This window comes from Hermetia illucens, chromosome 6 (assembly GCF_905115235.1).
Source record: "Hermetia illucens chromosome 6, iHerIll2.2.curated.20191125, whole genome shotgun sequence".
Classification (NCBI taxonomy): domain Eukaryota; kingdom Metazoa; phylum Arthropoda; class Insecta; order Diptera; family Stratiomyidae; genus Hermetia; species Hermetia illucens.
Genome location: NC_051854.1, coordinates 13,883,353 through 13,898,402, shown reverse-complemented (window position 1 = coordinate 13,898,402; position 15,050 = coordinate 13,883,353). Strand labels below are relative to the sequence as shown.

General features: G+C 41.3%; 1 protein-coding gene across 2 annotated transcripts in view; it reads right to left on the bottom strand.

The window, feature by feature from the left end:
• LOC119659740 (ABC transporter G family member 4) overlaps positions 1-10,970 on the bottom strand; it is a 99,865-nt gene extending 88,895 nt beyond the window's left edge. Inside the window, exon 1 of one of the 2 annotated variants that reach the window (XM_038068001.1) lies at positions 10,461-10,970. The gene's annotated coding sequence lies outside the window, so the exon portion shown is untranslated. The remainder of the gene's footprint in view (positions 1-10,460) is intronic. The other variant, XM_038068002.1, reaches the window with a different exon arrangement.
• Between the last annotated feature and the right edge of the window lie 4,080 nt (positions 10,971-15,050).

Below are 15,050 nucleotides of genomic sequence, written 5' to 3'. Positions count from 1 at the left end.
GAATTTTAATGGTTTTGGATAGGCGTAAGACCATGTTGTCAAGGTCTGAGTGATTGTTCTTGGCAATTTAACTTTTTTTGGATATTAACAGCTTAGAGGAAATGGTTAAAATGCAGACATTGTGTAGCGAAAGATTTTTTTCTTTCTGGTCCAATTTTGTGTTGTTAAATAATCGTCACTCAATTAAAACGGATGACTTGAAATACTCCAGGTAAATAGGGCAATTGATTTCAAATGATTTACTTGTCAATCTTCCTTAAGAATTTAAGCCTTTAATCTTCACCGGTTAATTAAGTCAATTGCAGCTAGGATATTCCGTCTAAGGTTCTACGACTACCAAATTGAAATTCAGATCGCAAGAAAAATGGTTAAGGTCAAATCAGAGATATCGGCGCAATGTTAATTCAATAATGAAACGAATTACGTGACTTGCAATACAAAATGCTTAGACCGAAGCTCGAAAAACTTTTTAATCTTTTTTCTATGGTGATGTTTAGATGGAAGTTGTGCGATGGTCTTCAGATCGTACTGAACAGTTGAGTGTCTTCGAATAGAAAGGCGTAATTGTGTCCTTCTTTCTTTTTAATTGGAAAATATTTCACTGATAGCAATACAGCTTGAATTATCTTTTCTACTCAGTATATCACAAACGCTCCCATTAGCCCGAATTTCATGCACGTATATTGCGAATTCTTATAAATGGACGAATTGAGTTCATCTGCCATTCAGAAGTGATTACGGATAATTTCACTCGATATCGTACGAGATGAGTTGTTGCTGCTCAGCAAATGATGTTAACAAATTTTCATTATCGAGTCGGTATCATTGTCGTTATTATATCCAACATATTTACACCTGAATTGACAATGTCATACGATAATTAACGAATGGCGAAAGTCGAATGTGTACATTCGTATGTACATTATGAACAGGTAAGTGGATATATATAATTTGGAGAATGGCGTTTCGCGTACACATCTGTGTATATGTTTGCATAGTGATATTTACTATGGATCGAAAATGTTACGGAAAGCGGTAAACACTTGTATGGTGAAATTTATGAACTGGATTCAGAACATACGAAATTGATAGGCCATTGCTCGGTGCAACCAAATCATTTTGAATTCCGTTGAAAATTTGAATATCTTTCATGTTTGTATGTAAATATCGAAGATGAATTGGTAGCACGTTATATTTTTAAATATTTTAGGAAATTCGTGTTGGATCTCTGAACTTTTTCAATAGGGCATAGTTCGCTATTTTGAGCTACCAACTTTGTAAGTCAGGCAGTTATCGAGAAACATGTCCATATAAAGTAACAAATGTTAATTTTTTATAATGCATGCATGGAATAGGTCGTTTTATAAAATTCCAATGTTTTAAGATATTCTGCAAAAATTACTATTCGATGAGAACTGTGTATTGAAATGTATGGGCCAACTATAGCCAGCCTCTAGGAAACACATAGAAATATACTGGAAACATAAATTTTCATATATAATAAGGTGTGTCTGCAGTACGAACAATATTGCCGTTGTTACTGAAAAATTAGCAGAAGACACAGAAATATCACTTCATTGACGTTTACAACAATTTTAGGCATCCTTTTTGGCTGATTTCCATTCAAATTTGCTTTTAGATCCGATATGAAATTGCTCCCCCTAGGACACCATCTTGTCGTGTTAGAGGAGCCTATGTTAGTTTACCACCACACTAAAGATTTTAACAGAATAGATATAAAAGCTTTGAATTTGAGGGGTAAGAAATCACAAACTTCGAATCCACTCATAATTATGAGCAATCGGGTCGCGGATTTTGGAGGCCTCACCAAATTCATACCCTCTTACTAAGAAATCTATGAAAGACGTGCTTTGCAAATCAATGGAAAGCTTGTATTTAGTGCCTACGGCGCAGCCAACTTGAAAAAAGACTACGGTAACTGTCAACTTGGGGGAAAGTTGAAATCTGACTACGGCTCGTCCACGGGACTATTGCCTAAATTTACCCGCAAGTACTAGGGGAAGGCTCCGCGGAAAGAAACTTCAGCCACAAAGGAAGAGGGACTACCAGCGGAATCCTGCCTGCCCGAACTTTCTCCTTTATCACCAACGGTGACGTGGGCGCTACTAGTCTAACGCTGCTATGTAAAAATAGAACCAAGCATCATGAACCTGGGAAGACCCCCGCCACAGCCGACGGCAGAGGAACTGCAGAAGTAAGTGAAGCTCTTTAGGGATAAGGAGATAGGCGTAACTGTACCACCAGGTGCTGTAATGTACAAAGAAATAGGACGCAAGAAGGAGAGACGAAACTGGCAACCCTGATGAAACCCACGCTGGGCGCAATAGGCTTATTTATCCGCAGTAATGCGCAAGAAGCGTAAGGCCAACACATGTGTGATGGGCGACGCTTTATTGTGCTTGGCTCTAGAGCTCACATCCACACTTCCCGCGGGTACTAGAATCGGTCTGTCGGGATGTGATCAAATCAGCGAGAGAGACCTCAATGAAGCTGGTCCCTTTCACAGGAACACGGGAAAGAATGGAACGAATTCTCAAGTGTAAGTATCCACCAAGAATGGCAAAATTTCGTAAGTACAAACTGCTGGAGCCTAAAACGGAACCAAGATTTAATAGCCAAAGGTTTTGCGACAGGCTCGTCCATTTAGGGAGAGTGCGCAGTTGAAATTACCTTAAAGTGGTTTCAGCGGGTAATTTGGCGGTCGGCCCAAGTTCACCATTGTGAATACCGAGCTGTGCAGGGCAGAATATATCGGACAAATCGTCGAGGGTTTCAGCTTGATGTTCGAACTGAACTAGGATAATATGGTGCTCCTTTTTTTCCTGAATAGATTGAAATTCTATTATATCAGGAGACTGTAAAGCATCATCTTCATTTTGTGTGCAAAGAATATCAATGATCTTCGACTCATACAAAGTAGATCAAATTGTAGCACCTTCGAAGTACTTCTCCACTTCTATGGGTGCATAGTATAGCCAAAAATTCTGTCAGTCAAACAAATCTTTATTTCTCAACCAAATCAATCGAAAAGTGCACCATTAGAAAAGGCAAACATAGAGATTTCAAACGAAAAAAAATATTCAAAATGGCCATCACTGGCAGCTACACAGGCCCGAAGTCTGTGATCGATCGCTTCCCGCACGGTATGAAGTGGCATTTCTCGAGCTGCAGGCACGAAACTGATCTTCAAACTCACCAAATCGGTTTAAGTTCAATCGTAGGCATTCTGTTCTAATTTAGCTCAAAGGCTGTAATGCAGAGGATTCAAATCTGAAGCCTGAAGCCCATTCATCCACGGTTATGAAGTCAGGAACCTGCGCCACTAACAACTCCTGAATTATCTTGGCTTGGCTTGGCTTTCCAGCTTTCCATCTTTTCGTACACGCTCGCATTGGCTTTGACGCCAGTCTCGCAGAAATGAATATCAGTTACTGCGTGATATGAGGCGCCCCCCATATACCACACCATACCATGAAGTCGGATGATAATTTTCATCAGAAAATAGAATTTTACAATATTTTTTAACGGGAAATCGTTGCAAAAGAGCAGCACACCGAGTTCGGCATATTTTCTTCCGGTTTGGCGTTAACATATGGCCAACACACCGCCGGTACGCACCGAGACCGAGACCTTCTCGTGAAATACGACTCATATCATCGAGTTGAAACACCCATTTCCGCCCATTACGACAAACATGCTTACGCACAGCATGCACGATATTCGGGCGACATACGGAGCGCGGGCGCCCCTCCTACGACCTGTCAACCACATCAGCTGTTTCGCGGTATCGAGCTTATGTCCTAAAAATGAATCGTTTGTTTACCGGCAGCTTTTTTAGCAAGCTGTGAATCTTTTTCGCAATAATCGCGATTCATTTTTCATAGTTACCGAACTTCATCGTGTTGTCGTCCACGGACTACTGACCTTCGGAACCTGAAAGTTTGACGGAAATGGGGTATGGTTAGGTACTTTCCTTGCGCAGTGTTAAAAGTTTCGGCAGTCTAACATTTCTCGCTATACGCATTGACTGACAGAACTTATGGTTATACTATGCAGTAATAGGAAATTCCACCCATTATTAGCTTCTCCTACAGCTAGTCACGTGAACAGAAGTGGCGTGATGCCAGTTTATGAAATCGCATTGGCCAAAACTGGACTTCCCAAACCAAAGAAGGCATTGAACAGAAAACACTAAAATAATTACGTAAAGAGATGAGACCATTTAGCACTGCTGCACCTCCAAATGCGACAATTCTCAGAGAAGCCAAAAATGACAGGATCGAGTCTCTGACGGTAGGGTGTGAGAGAAACCTGATTACACACCGGCCGTGACATACATAGCTGACACATTTCCGTTCCCAAAAGCTAGTAACGATCAGATTACAATAACAGATTAATGGCGAAAGGAAAAACTCATAACTAGTTTGCCTTATAATGTGTCTTCCGCGGATCCAAGAACTAAGAGATCTAGTAATATATGCAGAAGTGCATGCAAGTGGTCTCAAACTCTTAATAAGGTACAATGCGAACGCTCAACATCTTTGTTGGGCAACAGCAAATGTAATCCCAGGGGAGACAAGCTATTTGATTTCATCACTTTAGCTCGTGAGATCAGCTCCAAACGTAGAGTGCATACCTACGTTCGTGTAATTTAAAAAAAGTGAAGTAATTAGCCTAACAATCTGCACTCCAAAGCTATTAGATTTGATTGGAGACTAGCTAGTGCTAGACGAAGTCTCACTATCAAATCAACGATACCTAGAATTCAATCTGGCTGTTACAAGCGAACAGTGTGTAATACAAATACGGAATCCTAGGAAAACGGACTGGACAAAATGCGATGGCTTTCTTGTCAATAAAGTACAGCTTCCTTAGCAACTAATGACTCCTTTGGCGATAAAAACTCAATTGTAAAATCTAGAGTACTTTGAAGAAGCTAGTCTTATATCCTGAGACAAACCCGGTAAAACGGTTCCTTCCTGGAACCGAGAAATGCAAAAACTCAGGAAATTAATCAGACGACTTTTGAGCCGTACTGGTAAAAGCAATAAGAATGAAGACTGGTTAACCTTCTGGCACTCCCAGCATCAATATAAGAGTTTAAGTGTTCCTAATTGAATATAAACAAGTCGGGAAACCGGAAGCTGGACGCTTCAGGTACGAAAGGTTTTGTGTATTTCTTAGTACGTAGCACGTAATATATGCATATATTATGTGGGAATATCCACTTTCGGATGATATTGACATTTATAGTCTTGAATTTGCGAAGAAGCGACAACTTTGACGTATTATAACTTTGTTAGTAATAGTGCGATTTCCACCAAACTTGGTAAGATCATGCTCTATGTTATACCCTATATTGTTGCGAAATTTCGTGGTCCTAGCATGAATTTAAGGGGGGTTCTACAGCGAATTACTAAAAATTATAGTAATATACTATTATTAACTTTATTTATGCAGATATCAGTGTGGAAGGTATTTCGGAGCCCAGGCACCATATAGTGGCAGCCTCCTGATTTTTTTCAGATTTTTCGGTTGGGTAGTTTCTGAGAATGGCCCCCGTAAAGGAATGGTCACTTTCAACCACCCGCACTCCCCACCCTTCCAATAAATGTAAAAACTAAGACCAGCTTCAAAAAGTACTGACTGAGACCTTTAATTTGATACCCCACATGACTATATTTGATGAAAAAAAATTTACACCCCCCTTTTGCATGTATGGGGACCCCCCTTAAATTCGTTGTAAAAGGATGTAATTCACTGTATGCGTGAGCGTTCACAGTTCCCAGCTTTCCACCAAATTTGGTGTCAATCGCTGCAACCGTCTCCGAGAAAAATGCGTGTGACGGACAGACAGACAGACAGCCAGACAGACAGACAGACAGACGGACAGACAGACAGACAGACAGACGGTAAACCGATTTTAATAAGGTTTTGTGTTTACACAAAACCTTAAAAATGGGACCCTTCAAGAGTGGTATTTAAAATCATTAAATCATTAAAAATTAAGGGATCGCAAGCTCGGAGAGATAGCATTTGGACAAAGAGCATCTTCAGCCAAGCAAAAAATTTGCTTGGAGATGATTTCATGAGATTTTGGTTCAGAACAATGATTGAGACGGGAAGTTATCCAAATCCTATTTAACATTCTGTACACCGAAATGGGTGGTATAAATATCCATTCCAGCTAGGCTTCTCTAAGCCTCACGTTAACGAAATAGTGGACATGCTGGATAGGCGGATGTCGCGGAGACCAGAATAAGGAAGTTTTTTCACGAGTGCAAGGGGGAGGGGGTTCTTTTGCGGCCCGGTTGGGCATTATATTGACTAACAAAGATGAGGTGAATACTGACTGGAAAGTAGGAACCGGTCCAATTCAAGATCTAGCTTTCGCAAGTTTCATGATATTTTGAGATATGTCTGGGAACTTCGGCGAAAACCCACAACGATTATCTGGAAATCATATTCGGTCTGAGATACAAACCAAGAAACTGGAGACCTGCGAGCCCCTAAACATGAGAAGACGCCAAACATGTCTGGGAAAGCTAGATCAGAACAGCATGGCAGACACACAGGCATGTTAGCAAACCAGAGGAACTTGAAACAAAATGAGTGAAAAGCAAGAGTAAAAGTGAGCCGATCTGTTATCGATGATCTTTGGGACTGAAAATACAGATTGTCTGCGATTGATTGTGAATGTGATTATAATTAATTTGGGTAATTTCAAAAATTGGATAACAATTTTATCGCAACTCTCTGAGGTATAAGTTGCACCTTACAAAGCCAAGGATTGAATGGCATTCCTAACAGAGCTCCGAAGCTGGTAGACAACACTAGGCCAAATCGTTCCACTAATACCTACGAGACGCACCTAAAAGAAAGAATATTACCCGTTCAGTGGAAAAGGCAAAAATTGAGGTTACTTTCCAAACCCAACAAGCCACCTGAGCACCCAGTATCATATCGCTCGATTTGCCTGTTAGATACAATAAGAAAGATGATGGAGGCAGTCATCTACAAAAGACTCCTAACTATCATCCAAAGCAGCAATAGCTTGTCAGAGCGCTAGTATGGTTTTTGGCACGCCCAGTCTACGGTGGATGTAATACACATGATCGTGAGTTTGGCAAAAGGCTTACTAGTTTCTGGTGGCTGTTGTGCCGAGTTGCATTGGATATCAAAAACGTACTCATCTCGGCCAAGTCAAACAGTATTGAAGAAGCATTAGCTGGCATAGGTGTTCCCGAGTAGGGTCAAAAATTTTCTCTCAGAGAGGACTGTCTGGTACAGGCCAGATGAGGTCCCGAAAAGTATATTGTTATAGATAGGGGAACCACAGAGCTTGATACTGGTCCCCCATTGTGGAATGTCATCTATAATGGGGTGCTCGCTTTTTCCAAACGGACTACGCTTATAGGTTTTATGAATGATCTAGCTATGATTGTTACAACAAAGCACCCAGAGGATGTAGAGGTCTATGCGACGGAAATAGTGAAAACGGTAAAGGGAAGCGGTCTTAATAAGAAACCCTAGAATGAAAAGCACTGTGAAAGTGTAAATCGATGGATATACGGTAAGGACAAAGACGGCTATCAAATACCCGGGAGTGATAATTGACGTCAAACTTAAGTTTGGAGAGCGCGTAAAGTATATATGTCAAAAGACAAAAAAGGTGCCGAATACTGGCGGGCTGAAACATTGTCACAGGTTGCTTGTAGTTTGTGTGCATAGAGGCGGTTACAAAGTCCCAGAGAAAGAAGCTGGTAAATTCAGTTTACCAGCTAATTGCTTTGAGGATTTGCAATGTTTTCAGATTCACATCAGATGAGGCAGTACGAGTAGTCGCAAACATGACTCCTATTAGCATTCCAGCGAAAGAAATGAGTATTCCGCACCATGCAAGACGTAGAGGGGCACACAGAACGTAAGAATGCGGCAAGATTAGAGTTGAATGATTTCTGACAATGCAGATAGGACAAGTCTATGAAGGGTCGGTGGATGTACAAGTTCCTTTCCAACACTATGGTGTGGCTTGAGCGGAAACATGGAGGGACCAACTACCGCATTGTCCAGTTCCTCACGGGACACGGTGGTTGCTACTGGCAGTATCTGCACCGTTTTGGGTTGGATGTACACCAAATGATTCTGGATGTTGCAGCATACCGGAAGGTCCAGAAAATCCGATGTTTCATTGCCCAAAATATGTAATGGAATCTGAACTAAGTTGTAGAGATGCCAAGGTCGAAAGTACCCTACCTCCAAAGAGGTCACTTCTGCAATATTGTCGATAATTACACTGATCCATGTGATGGTTGTACCTTGTATTACCCTCCGTATTGCCAAGACTTTTTATCATTGTAACTTCGAAAAAAACGCCCAACATTTCCTGGACCCTGGCCTTAATACATTCACTTCGTTCTCAGAGATTCATTAGGGTGCGTACATACTTCTGACTTAATGCTCAAATCTCACGCATTGCAATATCTTTGGCTCAATTTCAGTAGAAAACGGAAATATGTTGTCTACCACACACTTCGCGAGATCATACAGCTTTGCTTCTTGTGTCTGATTTTCAGAACTCGAAACTGGTCTTATTTCTGTTTCAATAAGTACAGTTGATTGTATGTTAGACTTGCCTCTCCCATACTGGTTTTTTTCAGTAATATCGATCATTGGAACAATGTTATGCTTATTAAGATCGTACAGTGAAGCCCGTAAGATACAACGGTCAGTCAAATTAATTCAATTATGCAAGAATGCCGACAAAAAATGCTCAAGGGAATAAGGTTGGTCAGATGCCCTTTCACTTCAACCTTTAAAGCCATCATTATCTTTCCGTAGCCTTGATTTTGCTGAATGGCTGAGTATATATCCACGAAAAAGATATGATTTCAATTACATTGGTTGGTCGAAATCGTTTACGCATCCACCTGCTCATTTAGCGGATCGAAAGATGAGCGCGAGGTAATAAATAATGCCAATAGCATCCGAAAATTTCGGCATCACCATATAAATAGCCCATCCATGTTTTATCACATTCCCCTGGCTCGATCCACGCACATGTGTAAGAATTAAATATCATAGTCTATTTAAGCTGCGCATCAAATCCGACGTAAAGACCGTGCCGCCGAAAAAAATTTCACTTTTCGATTGACCGGAAAGTAACGAGAAAAATATGCAGATTTTTAAGTTGTGGAATTTTAAATTGTACAAAATTATAATTGGACATTGTAGACCATTGTTTATGCGGAATGATATTTGCTTCAGTTTTTTTCTCTTGAAGAATCGACAGCGAGAAAAGTAAACCGCGAGCAATGCAGCCGTGAAAATAATCCCCGAAAACCAGTTATTAGTCCATGAAATTCGAGAAGTAATAATTAATTTGTCTAAAACCAGACATACTTTCAACGTGCGCAAACCAAAACCCCCACAAGAAGATCACGTTATTTATTAATTTCTACGCTGACCATTAAAAGAAATCGGTAATGTTAATAAAAATTGTATTTTCAGTAAAAATCGCACTCATGGAGATGTAAAATTATACGTTATATTAAAATATCCATCAAAAATTAAAAAGATTAATAATGATATGTCTAACAGAACTAAATTTTCGAAGATGAATGAAAAATAGTCGGAAATGCCATTAATCCGAATGAACTAGATTTTAAAAATTCAAATAGTATTAATTCAAAGATACGTGCATACATATGTGGGCCCGATACAAGATACATTCAAACACCAGCTTCTCCATATAACACGAGCCATAAATGTGGATGTTGAAACATATCCAATACGGCATGCATGTATTCTTAGTGCTTCTGTGAAAAGAACGGATTAAAGAACCAAACGTATCCGAAGGAGGTGAAGCAATGGAGAAAAGATTGAGGTATTAAACCGACTAATAAGAGATCTTTGACCTCTCTCGTCTTCATTCGTGTAAACTTAACAGTATCTCAAGACCCAAGTTAGGCAAGTTTCCGACATGAAACACAATGGACATCGGTTAGTTGAGGTTGAATTGTTCGTGATTGAATAGACGGAGATTTTCTCCATCCTACGTCCAAGTTGCCTTTGGTCCTATATTCGCATATTTACCCAGTCATCCATCTAGTCGCAGCTAGCAAGCTAGCCATTTATCCAATTGCTCCATGCATTCGCACGGCCTTTTTCCAATCGCCGACTGTAGAAATAGACTAGATACTCTGGATACCTTCACACACATGCAACTTTTGATGCAAGGTTGTGGTATATACCACACTGGTCTTTTTTAAGAAATATTGGAAAGAATCGTATCTGTTGATTCACCCCGTATCGGGAAAATATGTTAGTCACTTTCAGTGCAGAGAGTACTCCAATTGCTTTCATAAAACTAACGACGAGCTGGTCTGCAAATATGGTGTGCCTTACAGTTTCTAAACAAACAGGAATGAGTGTATTACCTTTAACTACTGCACGCAACTACAATGTATCCTCGCTTATTCACATAATCATATGCATCTAGTATTCCATATATAGTTACATATATATCAGCATGAACCAGTATTTCACAGAAAACTAACCGTTCCGAAGGGCACTGTATCTGTAACTCAACCGTCAGTTACCGTAATTACCATCTTTATCACAACACCACATTTTTTCTCAACGCGATAATGTCATCAAATCAGCTTTTTGTCTTCGATAAAAGTTATTGCACTTCACGACATACTCGCTACAAAGAAAACTAGACGTTTCACGGAGCGCAGTGTGGCTGCGCAAACGCTCGAAGAGAACTAACTGAAAATAAATTGTAGACACCGAGCTGACGCCGCGTCGCCATCTTACATTTTTTCACCTCTCTACTGCACGTTCATGTATGTATTCAACTCAAAACACTTGAAAATATCTAAAGTCTAACTGGAAACTGGAAGTGAATTGAAAATTACATTTTGTATCTATGGCAAGCGGTATGTTTACCTGTCGGCAATACGTGAATGCGTGAAACTGTATCGGAACACTTGAGAACCTGTTGCTCGTGGAGTGTCTCTTCCAATTTGATAAATGGAATATGACGAGCTGGTGGAAGAGAATATTTGGCCTAAATATAAGGGGGGGTTTTGAGGAACGTTTTTTAAAAATTCATTTCTATCTGAACTCACAATTTTTTTCTTTTTTGCCCAATCAAATCAAATGCCCTTAGGAAACAAAAGATTTAAGCGAGAAACTTGATTTTTGTATCTCTAATAAATGTTACTTGGTGAAACTTTTCCTATTACCTTTCGCTAGTACCTTGCAATCATTATGAAATTATTATAGTTTTAAGATTAATGATTTCCTGGTTGCAGAGATTTAAATCATCGAGTTAGCAGACAGCACTGATCTGGAGAGCTGACTAGCGAATTCTACACCACGATGCGTTTTAATCCAGTAGAATTATTTACTTATTATTGCCTGTTTTATATTACGTTTTTTCTATATATATATTCTTTTAAATTCCGTGCCGATTGCCGCCATTTGATGTTTGCTCTCTCCGGGCTCTGCCGTGGTGTTTTGCCGCCCCGTCTTTCTTTATTTCAACTTTCTCCTCCAACGAGTCAGTTGGAGAAACATGTCTCGCAAGGAGAAATTCGCATCAGTGACGGCAGTCGCTGTCAGGGTGCCTCCATTTTGGCGGCGCAATCCGGCAGCATGGTTCCGTCAATTGGAGGCGCAATTTGTGCTGGTAGTCACACGCCGGGACCCTCATCGGTCTGCACGGTTTGTTGGTACCATCGGAAATACGGAGCTAATACGACTAAATGTACCACAAGATGTACATTTGGTTTAGCAAAAAACTAGATTTGCTGGGTGCTTCGGCCACGGCTATGCGATTCGCAGTACCACATCGCCTTTCAGTGTTCAACCCCCTAAGCAGGCGTTGCTTTCTGGTCGACGAGGACGCTGCACCATATCACCATATACCACCGGCTCTCCAATCTTCTCAAAGGTGCGTCCCCTTTCACTCAAGAAGCTTGCTGTTGGGAAGAGAGAATTCGAAAATTTGATGAAACAGGATATCTGCAGACCGTCAAACAGTTGTTGGTCCTCTCTACTACATTTGGTCCCTAAGCCAAATGGCGAATGGCGGCTATGCGGAGACTAACGAACTGCTGTGTTTTTACGTCCTTGGATCAAGGCGTACCACCAAATCCCTGTAGCTCCCGAAGACATTCCTAAGACGACTATTGGCACATCTTTCGGACTCTTCGAGTTAACTAGGATGATTTTCGGTTTATGCAACGCTGTGCAGACTTTCCAGAGGTTCCTCCACTCTGTTTTACGAAACTTACACTTTTGTTTCGTATACATGGATAATGTTTTGGTCGCTTCCGCTTCCTAATCTGAGCACTTAGAGCATCTCGACTGCATTTTTCAACGTCTCCTTCAGGCCGGACTTGTCTTAAATGTTGAAAAATACGGATTTCTACAGAAGCAGGTAAAATTTCTCGGCCACTTAGTTACCCTTGACGGTATCCAACTTGACCCAGATAAGGTTGAGGCGATTAAGAGTTTCCCACTACCTACTTCGATAAAGGATCTGCGAAGGTTCTTGGACATGTTGAACTTCTATCGTCGTTTCTCGCCCAAAACCGCTCATTACCAAGCGATCCTGAACGCCTCCTAGTCTGGGCCCAAAACTAAAGAGAAGGTTGAGTGGTCTGCTGCGGCCGTCCATGCGTTTGAGACAGTCAAACAACAACTTTTTAATGCAACACAACTGGCATTTCCTCAACCAGATGTGCCCCTAGCTGTTATCATCGATAACTCAGATACATCAGTAGGCGCCGCTCTTCACCAACGGGTAAATCGATTCTGGCAACCGTTGGGCTCCTATTCAAAACAGCTCAAACCAACGCAAATACAGCGCCTACGATCGTGAGCTACACGCTGCGTTCCTCGCTATAAAATACTTTCGTTTCTCCCTTCAGGGCAGGCCGTTCACTGTGTTCACAGACCATAAGCCCCTTACTTTCACGCAGAAGCCCGATAAAGCGTCCCCTCGCCAACTTAGAGACTTGAGTTATATCAGCCAGTTCACTTCTGATATACAACACGTGCCGGGAAAAGACAACGTTGTTGCTGACGCTTTGTCTTGAATCTCAGAGTTCACAGTTGCCGCCTCGGTCGATTATATGGCAATCGCCTTAGTTGCACCAAGTTGCCTTGAGAAGGAGGCAAAAGAAACCAAAATGAAAAAAGATCAAGATTGAGATAATCCATAAATTCCAAAAAGTCAACGAAGATTTCTAAGGTTAATAGGAACCCTATTTTACTTGCTCTTCTTTCTGCAGCTGATTACGAAGCTAACTGATGGACACTCGAAACGAAAACAGTTCCATTATTAACTCTTCCAAAGCTAATTAGAAACGAAGGACGATGCTGTTACTTTATCTCAATAGCGCGAAAAGTCTCTAAATATCTAAAGAATTAGACCAGGCGAAGAACTAGATGCACCATTCCCGCTGGTTTCAATGGGGACGACGCTAGACGCTTGTGGTATATTTCCTTAATGAGGGAGTCAACCGTAAAGAAATATGGACTAAATGGCACTCATCAGCAAACAACGCCTACTAGACAAGAGACCTCCAACTTTGGATATCATCCTGCAAATCGGCAACATTCTAGCATCAGCTTTATCTGTGATGATACAAATCTGCTCGAAGATAATCATCTTCATTTCTATCGTGATTGCAAGGCATTCCACCGCTGTTTTCGACAAGATCCTAACTAACCTGAATAAGAAGGACTCCCCCCCTCCGTGTCAGAAATACCACTTTGACTTTCTCCAGAGCCGAGGTGAACCTATGTTCAGTCAGCCATCTATTGACTGGCCGCACCACCATTTACAATGTGCACTGAGCTTAGTCAACCATGCTTGTGGCAACTAGTGCCGTAACATCATCTGCGCATCCGACTCTCTAGTTGTACCGAACTATCATATGAGGTTTTTCAAATATCCGGACCTAGGATCATCCCCGATGTGACCATCATTTCGCGCAGTCATTACCGGGTCTTAAAGAGCAGAACATGGAATATGGAAAGAATTTTCCAGCGCCTTGTGAATATCATACTACTTCGAAGAACGGGCGGGAAATGATAGGACTGGACTTCCACCCACCCTGTTTGCATGGAGCAGGGTAATCCAAGGTCACCCAGCTTGTTGGTAACTAACTTATGGATACATGTTAAGATCGCAAATTAGCTCTTACGAGCAGCGTGATTTTTGCCTTTTGATTTCGTGGTGGAGTTCCTTTTTCGCACTCTTGTATTCTGCATATCTAAAGATTATACATCGCCTAAGCTTCTTGTACCCCTTGCAGTTTCAGCCGTCCACCAGTGCACTTGTGAATCCCCTGACGAAGACTCCCTTTGGGTGCCAATGAATTACAAATTATAGTGAATTCACTAATGATTCAGTCGCACTTCTTCTGACGTTATCCGGATCTTGTAGCCCATTTACCTCTCTCGAAAGAGCTTTGGCAAATTTTTGAACTTTGACTTTCCTCAGGTCATTGTGAGGGGCCGTTTTTTTTTATTTTGAAGGAAATATACTGGCTATCACTCTCTTCTCAGGGACAGTGACAAAGGCCAATTTTTATCCTCTGAGGTTGGCAGATGCTTCTCACATCTGGGCTGTTGTGTTCGTGTTCGCAAGGCAATCGAGATCTCTCATTTCGAGGGTGCGCATGGGATCTAGGCGGCAAACTACTGCATTTGCATCTACAATGCTCTGGTCTGTCTCGCAGAAAGTACTAGAGATCTACCTGTGTTGGGGAGGGGCTATATTAAGCGGTTTATCCTCCTGTATTATGCGGTTTATCTCAAAAAAATGCGTTTTGCTCTGGCCATGCTTTGGTCAAATATTGGTGAATTTACGCTGAATATGTTGCGTTGCATGTTGTGTTCTGCTAATTATATAAAGGAGCACTTAATATCTGCGAGCCGCTTCGGTGACGCTGCTGCCAGGGCAGAGGTGAGGCAGCGTCTGATGATTTGCCTCTACCCTGGTAAGA